The sequence below is a fragment of the Dipodomys spectabilis genome, unplaced genomic scaffold (assembly GCF_019054845.1).
Source record: "Dipodomys spectabilis isolate Male_0828 unplaced genomic scaffold, ASM1905484v1 ptg000098l, whole genome shotgun sequence".
Classification (NCBI taxonomy): Eukaryota; Metazoa; Chordata; class Mammalia; order Rodentia; family Heteromyidae; genus Dipodomys; species Dipodomys spectabilis.
This window is the reverse complement of record NW_024870775.1, coordinates 23,076,912-23,085,884: the sequence shown is the minus strand read 5'-3', so window position 1 is coordinate 23,085,884 and position 8,973 is coordinate 23,076,912. Positions and strand designations below refer to the sequence as shown.

The window sequence follows — 8,973 nt, the reverse complement described above, 5'->3', positions numbered from 1 at the left end:
TTGTCATTGGTGGAGGTAATTTATGTGTTCATGAAAGATCTGCATATGTAATCCCTTTATCCTCTACCCTGGAAAACGGGAATGAGTACTTTTTAGAAAATTTGTGGAATATCTCTTACAATTAATTTGATTGAGAACCTAAAGTAGAAGGACTCACTCTTAAGGGATCTCTCAAGTAAAATCTGCTTGCATTATCCATTTCACCCTAAAAGTTGGTTATAACAGCAGGTCCAGTATATCCTCTAGATAAAGATATGCTCTATGTCCAGGTTACTGCATTTTCTTTAGCAATTTTAAAGCAATATTAATCACCATAATTTCAATTCATTAATACAAACATACATAAAGTAAATTAATTGACTCCTGTAAAATAATTTACAATGAAACCTGGAGCAGAAAAAGGAGACTTTGAACCAGTGGTCAGTAAATATAATGTTCTTTCTCAGCTATATAACAAATGTCTAGCCTCATCTTAAGTGAAATGATCCACAAGATATAGACACAAGAGGTTCTTCTTTGTTGCTGTTTTTAATGTACTATGTGATTTTTTTTGTTCCCTTTGTATGTTCTTTACCCCGTTGTTACTGTGCTTGATTTTGGTATGTTGCATCTTGTATATACATTTGTCTAATTTGGGGAGGGGAAAGAGAATAACAAAACGCTGAAACAAGGACACAGGATGACCCATTGCAACAATGATACCCACAAAGCACTAGATTAGAAATTAACTTTATAACTTCGGTGGCAAGGTGGAGAAGGAAAGGGATAGTGGGAGAATATCAAAGGAGAGGGTAACAATGCTCGATAAGAAATGTATTCATTTTCGCAATGGGTTTGCCGTCAGGACGCAGGTGCCGTGAAAACCACCACTAAGTCGAGGCCAAAATGGGAAAGGAGAAGACTCATATCAACATTGTCGTCATTGGACACATCGATTCCAGCAAGTCCACACTACTGGACATCTGATTTACAAATGTGGTGGCATCGACAAAAGAACCATTGAGAAGTTTGAGAAAGAGGCTGCGAGATGGGGAAGGGCTCCTTGAAGTAGGCCTTGGTCTTGGATAAACTGAAGACTGAGCATGAGCTTGGTATCACCATTGACATCTCCCTGTGGAAATTTGAGACCATCTCAATTCCCCAGGACACAAGAGACTTTATCAAGAACATGATTACAGGCACATCCCAGGCTGACTGTGCTGTCATTGTTGCTGCTGGTGTGGGTGAATTTGAAGCTGGTATCTCCAAGAATGGGCAGACCCGTGAGCATGCCCTTCTGGCTTACATACTGGGTGTGAAACAGCTCGTTGTTGGTGTTAACAAAATGGATTCCACTGAGCCACCCTACAGAAGAGATACGAGGAAATCGTCAAAGAAGTCAGCACCTACATTAAGAAAATTGGCTACAACCCTGACACAGTAGCATTTGTGTCAATTTCTGGCTGGAATGGTGACATGTTGGTGCCGAGTGCCAATATGCCTTGGTTCAAGGGATGGAAAGTCACCCGTGAAGACAGCAGTGCTAGTGGTACCACCTTGCTCGAGGCTTTGGATTGCATCCTGCCACCAACTCGTCCCACTGACAAGCCTTTGCGCCTACCCCTTCAGGATGTGTACAAAATTGGTGGAATTGGAACCGTCCCTGTGGACCCAGCGGAGACTGGTGTTCTCAAACCTGGCATGGTGGTCACCTTTGCTCCTGTCAATGTCACAACTGAAGTAAAGTCTGTTGAAATGCATCAGGAAGCTTTGAGTGAAGCTCTTCCTGGGGACAATGTGGGATTCAACGTCAAGAATGTGTCAGTCAAAGATATTCATCGTGGCAATGTTGCTGGTGACAGCAAGAATGATCCCCCCAAGGAGGCAGCTGGCTTCACTGCTCAGGTGATCATCCTGAACCACCCAGGCCAAATCAGTGCTGACTATGCCCCTGTGCTGGATTGTCACACTGCTCACATTGCTTGCAAGTTTGCTGAGCGGAAAGAGAAAACTGATAGCCGTTCTGGTAAGAAGCTGGAGGATGGCCCTAAATTCCTGACGTCTGGTGATGCTGCCATTGTTGACATGGTTCCTGGCAAGCCAATGTGTGTGGAAAGCTTCTCTGACTATCCTCCTCTGGATCGTTTTGCTGTTCGTGATATCAGGCAGACAGTTGCTGTGGGCATCATCAAAGCTGTAGACAAGAAGGCTGCCGGAGCTAGCAAGGTCACCAACTCTGCCCAGAAAGCTCAGAAGGCTAAATGAATATTACCCCTAACACCTGCCATTTCAGTCTTAACCAGTGGTGGAAGAATGGTCGCAGAACTGTTTATCTCAATTGGCCATTTAAGTTTAATAGTAAAAGACTGGGTAATGATAACAATGCATTGTAAAACCTTCAGAAGGAAAGGGAAATGTATTGTGGACCTTTTTATTTGTGTGTGTGGCAGTCTTAAGTTATTAGTTTTTAAAAATCAGAACTTTTTAATGGAAACAACATGACCAAAAATCTGTCACAGAATTTTGAGACCCATTAAAACAAAGTTTAATGAGAAAAAAAAAAAGAAATGAACTGATTACCTTACTCAGGTAACTATAACCGCTATACACAGCATCCTGACTATTTAAAAAAAAAAAAAAAGCCAGGCTTCAGTGGCTCATGCCTGTAATCCAGCTAAGCAGGAGGCTGAGAGCTGCAGATCATTGTTCAAAGCCAATCAGAGCAGGAAAGTCCTGGTGAGACTCTTCCTTGAAATAAACCACCAGAAAACCGGAAGTGGTGTTGTAGTTCAAGTGGTAGAGAGCTTTCTTTGAGCTGAAGAGCTGAGGGACAGTGCCCAGGCAGGGAGTTCAAGCCCCACAACCAACAAAACAGCAACAAAAAAGTTGTCTAATTTTTTTCAAAATGGAGAGCTTATAATTCATCTAATTACTAAACCAGAATTAATTCTGTATTTTTAATATTTCTCATTCATAGAAATATTAATGAATCATCCGTCCTACAAGTTAATCACAGAGATTCTCCATTCCAAATTACAATTGACTCATTTTTGTCAACTATCTCTTCTAAAAGTTTTTTTTAGAGAAAAAAGGATGAAAAATATTCAACATTTTTTACCATTGTTCATTTCCCTTTTGTTATAAAACTCTATAACATTGGTTCACCTGTTGTCCCACCATTTCTGTGATTCCTTTATCGAAATGAAATCCAAGAAATGGAAACAAGAGGGTTTTTTTTTGGGGGGGGGGGTCTGGTCGTGGTCCTGAACTCTGGGCCTGGGCGCTGTCCCTCAGCTCTTCAGCTCAAGGCTAGCACTCTACCACTTGAGCCACAGCGCCACTTCCGGCTTTTTTCTTTTTGCGTATGTGGTGCTGAGGAATCGAACCCAGGGCTTCAGGCATACAAGGCAAGCGCTCTACCACTGAGCCACCTTCCCAGCCCAACAAGAGGGTTTTTTTGTTGCTTGTTTGCTTTATTGCACTTTTTTCAGTTATATCTTTTTTATGTATTTTTCCCCTTTGGTTTATTCCCTTTGTCACTGTTTTTTTCTCTTATACCCTTTGTCTTGTATATATAAGTTTACTTGATTTGGGAAGGGTGTAAACATTGTTAAAAAATAAATGTACTCATTACCTGACTTATGCAACTATCACCTCTCTGTACATCACCATTACAAAATTTAAATTAAAAACTCTCTTCTATACCAAAGGTGTTTTTATGGTCATTTTAATTTGATTTAATTGGAAAGTTAGAATTTTGATAGCTTTTATTGACTTCAGTTCAAATAGTAATAACTTTTCATAAGTGGCTGAATCAGAGTAAAACCAAGAAAAATAGTAAGAATATAAATGTGAGATAATCCATGTATGCAATAAGTAGTTCTAGGTAAAGATTGTTTTAATTGTTGAATTGTAATTATAAAAGTTGGCATCTTTGATACTATTTTAACTCAATTACTCATTTATTCACTATATTCTTAACTCCACCAAACTTGATATTCTAAATAAGTAGGGATTATTTACTTTTAGTTGCCATAACCCAGATGTTTGGAACAATGTTCACAGAATGTCCAGACTAAAAGAATAAATTATGCTAAATTTAATTTGAAAAGAAAATTTTTCCTTTTGGACTTTTGATGTGGGTATGTTATTTAAGGTTTCATGATTTTGTTCTATACTTTTTTTTCTATTTTGGAGGACTGTATAAATTAAGGGAAATGAAATTACTACATGCCTTAGAAGAGACTGATAAATTTTAAATTGGTAAATATTACCCAAGACTGATTTAATGCAGTTAATGCTATGGAGGTGGTATTTAATATTATCACATTGTAGGGAACATATTCCATTCTAGCCACTGAATCTGACAAATTCAGCTTCTTGTGTGTATGCATGTGTGCACATGTGTGTAAAAACACTTGTGTGGAATACCAAGTCAATACAGAAAGGATTTTCAGGATTACAAAATTACTTATATGTATTGACCTACCTAACTTCTGTTGAGTCTTCTTAGATCCTGACTGGTACTTTTATGATATCATGGGACATATTCACTCATTTAGTTAAGTAACTTTAAAAAATTCACTAAAATAAAAATTTTAAGCTTCAGTTCTGGAAAAATACTCAAAATTAAGCATATATATGCATATGCAGTATAAAGAGCTTTCATAAAAAGTTATTGAACATATACTTGAAAATGTTTGTGTATTCCTTGTGTATTGTTTTCTTTCTAGGGCTTTTGAGATAAGAAAATAATCTGATTTAATGGAAGAATTATGAAACAGTTTCCATGTTTATTTAATTTTAATTACCTCAATTCTTTAGGATGTGGTATGGATTTAACATTCTCTTGTCTGCTATTTTGTGCCATGAAGTAAATTTTAGACACTAGAACAGAAAAGCAAAGACACTGCTGAAAATATTTCCCCCATTTAGCAATCTAAGTTGTGAAAAGTATTTGTGAATTTGATATAAAATCCATAGTCATAAAATTCTAAATTGAGATGAATGTTATTTTTATTGTTCACTGGAAAAGGTGAACTATTTTGGAACTTCACAGTGATCACAATTTTTTTTAACTTACACATTCAAAATACTTCTTGGTCTTCAGAATATATTCCTGCCATGAGTAGAAAACTTCACTGATTTAGTTTTTTTAATTGAAAAGAAAATTTCATGAAATAGTCTTAAAGGTAAATATGAAAAAGGAAAGTAAATGCTGTTTACTAATAGGTCTTGGGGTTATCATGTTAATATTACTAAGGAAATATGAAAAATTATGAAAGAAGAAACATTCTCTGAAGATTACATTTCATTGAGGAAATTATGGGACATAACAGTAGTTTCTGCTTAATTATTTTCTGAGAAAACAGCCATTTTTATTTCCCAAAACACAATTTGTGGTTGCAATTCTGTATTATAAGTGAAGAATTTGTGGTTGCAATTCTTTACTAACAGATTATAAACTAAACGAAAGTAGGGATAAGATTTGAAGGAAGGTATTTACATGTCCCTAGTGATGACTGTAGCAAGTACCGGTGGAAGAGTAAAACACATAAAGTATTAGAGGTTTTTTTTAAGTAGTTTCTAGTATGTAAAGTGTGAAAAAAATTATTGCACCAGTCACAAGATACACAAAGGCTGTGCCATCCTTGGAGGAGCATATTAGAGAAAATTCAGATAATGCACCATTTGCTATTTACATTATGTATCATTTCATTTTTTCCCATCAAAACACACAGAACAATTTTAGAGAACAAATGGCCATAAATAAAAGTTCCTTTTTCAGTGAAGACCAACTAATATAATATAGAATCACTTTCCCTTAACAGGCTGAGAACTTGAAATGAGAACTTGAAATAAATTTTATACCTCCAATTTACAATATATTTGGCAATCTTAGAAACATAACTTTATAATTCAGAATTTAACTATCAATTTAAAACTGGCACTCTTGTCATCACTTTGAACTAAATCTGTTTGGAGTCACTAAATGTTGCATGGTTTTGTAACCAATGTGACTTTGAACTTAAAAGATTTTTTTAAAGTTGTTATGGAGAAGGTGAAGAGAAAAAATGCACTAAAGTGCTTATATTTATCTAAAATTGTGTTTCAGTAAAAATGATAAAATCACACCAAATTCCCTGTGTAAAGGTGTAAACAGTAAAATAAAGGAAATAAAAATGTTTTATTGCATATAACCAAAGATTTAGTAGCTCTATTATAAAACTTTGATACAAAGTCACCTAGGGCATACAACTTACACATTGGAAAAATAAGCCCTCAGATAAGAACGCCTATGATCTTTGGCACGTATATTTTTATTTTGTCACCTACTAATTTCTACTCCTCTTCTACTTTTCTAAATTGAGACATTTCCTCTGCAAGACTAGAATAATGACGTCATTCTCCCTGGGTCTGTCCTACAGCTAGTTCTTGATAAATGCAAGATGTAGTCCTTTCTGTTAGACCTTGAGAACATATCATTATGCTACTTGTAACATTTAATCATAATATCAGATATCATATGTAATCAATATACTTGAAAAATTATATGCATACATTAAATTTCCCTTTAAGTGAAACAAACCCAGAAAGAGTAAGGAAAGTAAATGCCTAGGGAATGTAAACTATTTAGATAGGTGTACAAAAATGACAGATACTTCAAGTAATGCAACTTCTTTAGAAATATAAGAAAATGGAACTTCAAAGTTTTAAGTTAGCTATTTGAGATATCCATGTATTTGATGTGGTTGTAAAACACAATGGCAATCAGGACATAGCTCAGTTGTAGAGCAACTCTTGTGCATGCACCAAGCCCTGCTTACTATTCTCAAAAAATAACAGTCAATGATAACTATTTAACTCTGATTGATCAAAATCTTAAATAAAGATCAATATAGAATCAATACCTACATATATAGACAAATCATTTCCCATATTAAGATAAACTTAGAGGCTTTATATTTAATATAAAAGAAGTTCTAATGAGAAAATAATATTTGCAAATTGAAACCTTGCATCTACATGTGTATGTATGTTTGGTTTTTATAGACACTGTAATAGCCCACAGAATTCAGGTTATTAAATCATATTTTATTAAACTAGCTTGGACTTGATGGGTAAGAGAGGGATCTTAAATCAGAATTCCAAATATGCCATAAGTCACTAAGTCATTTCATACTTTTTCATTTTGTAACTTTTTCCCCTGCTTCAGTTTGGGGAAATGTTTATTGTATTGTTTCTTTCATACTATCCAAATTATTATTGTTCAATTATTTCAATCATATTTTTCAGACCTGAATCTTTACTTAGGTCATTCTTATCCTTTGTAATTCTCTACTGTGATGCTATGTCTTCATCCATTTTTTTTAATATTTTCCTTCAGAGGATGGAACACATTTTTCAATATATTTCATAGCTGCTTTGGTTTTCTTACCTTTTACTTCCAATGTTCTTGTCATATCTCTTTCTATCAATTCCCTCCATTCCTGGGGACCACTCAAGCCATACTTTGAAACTTTTCTTAGGTGCAGGAAAAGAAGTGAAATTTTTGAGTGACTTGATTTAGTTTGCGTCAGTCTAGAGTACTTTTTTTTCTTGATGATAGTAGGTTTTCCTTATTTTGACAATATTTGTGAAAAATTTTAGTCTATTAAATATAGATTATTCTGACTACTGAAACCGCATGTTTTTTGTTTCCCTTTTTTTTTTTTTTAAAGAATTTAGTTCTTTTTCTTGGGGAGAGGGTGGCTATTGAAAAGGAAAACTTACTTTGCTAGGTACCTTCAACACAGTATATTGATGCTGTCTACTTTAACTACTCAGAATTTCAGTTTCTCCCAGAATTTAGTGATCTGTAAATCTTTGGTCAACTCACAATTTGTCCTACCTCCAATACACAATTCCTTTCAAGTCTTACGGCATTTGACTCTGAGCATCATATTTATACTCCATGGGTAAATCCTCATGAGGATAAATGCAAAGATTTGTGGACTGCCTGATTTCTTCAGGTCTCTCTCTTTCCTTATGGCTCAAACTGCTACCACCCTAGCAACTTGCATTTGCTTTTTTATCTCCCTCTTCTCCTTATGATTGTTGTTTTCAAAATGTTCTTCAGCAAAAGCAAAAATAAGACAGGGCAATACCAAACCAGATCAAGGGGCCTATGGCTCACATCTAGAATCTAACCCCTAGCTAATCAAAAGCCTGAGATCCAGAAGATTGTGGTTCATATAGCCTACTGAGGTTGAAAAGCCAACTAGACTTCATCTCCTAATTAATCAGCATAAAGTGGAACTGGAAGTGTGGTTTAAGTGGTAGGCCAGAAGCCAAGCAAATGAATGTATCAATTATAAGAAACTGAATTCAAACTCTAGTACCTAGAAATAAACAAAGAAACATAAGTCAAGTTAAATTAGTAAGGCCAAATATGAACATGTGTGTTTCTCATGTTTCCCATCTCTCAAGAACAAAAACCTTGGGCTTGCAACTATATAATGCCTGAAAACATAAGCTTGCTATTCTTTGTTCATTCTTAACAATTGGTGAGAAACCAAGCACTTACACAAGTACTCTGCTACTTTGAATATCAGAAATTATCCAAAATTCTTGTAAAACAACAAATCCTGTGTTCTATGGAAAAGAAAATAGGAACTGAAAGACAATGGCACAGAGAAATCATGTAAGTCTATGTTGAATGCTTGGGATATTTGATGGAGGTATAAAGAACATTGGATTTTGTTATCTAGAGTCTTGGTGATGAAATACTAGTGTTAGAAATAGGATGACAGACATCCAGAGATTTTGTGTTATGATTAAAAGTTGCTTACCAAAATAGAACATCTTCTTGGCCAAAGAACAGTATGGCAATACTAAACAATCAGATGAGCTGGGAGAACTGAAAGTGAGGAGGAAGAGAAACGCAAAGTTACACTGTCTTGTCATTGGTCAGGAAACGTGTCTAGATCCTCTTTGAAAATGATCAATACCTAT

The 8,973-nt window shown here is 35.3% G+C and overlaps 1 pseudogene across 1 annotated transcript; it reads left to right on the top strand.

Annotated features, from left to right (window-relative positions):
• The first annotated feature begins 820 nt into the window (after positions 1 to 820).
• Positions 821 to 2,353, top strand: LOC122113839 (annotated as a pseudogene). Its single transcript, XR_006148469.1, has one exon. The product of XR_006148469.1 is annotated as an elongation factor 1-alpha 1-like (transcript).
• The last annotated feature ends 6,620 nt before the right edge of the window (positions 2,354 to 8,973 follow it).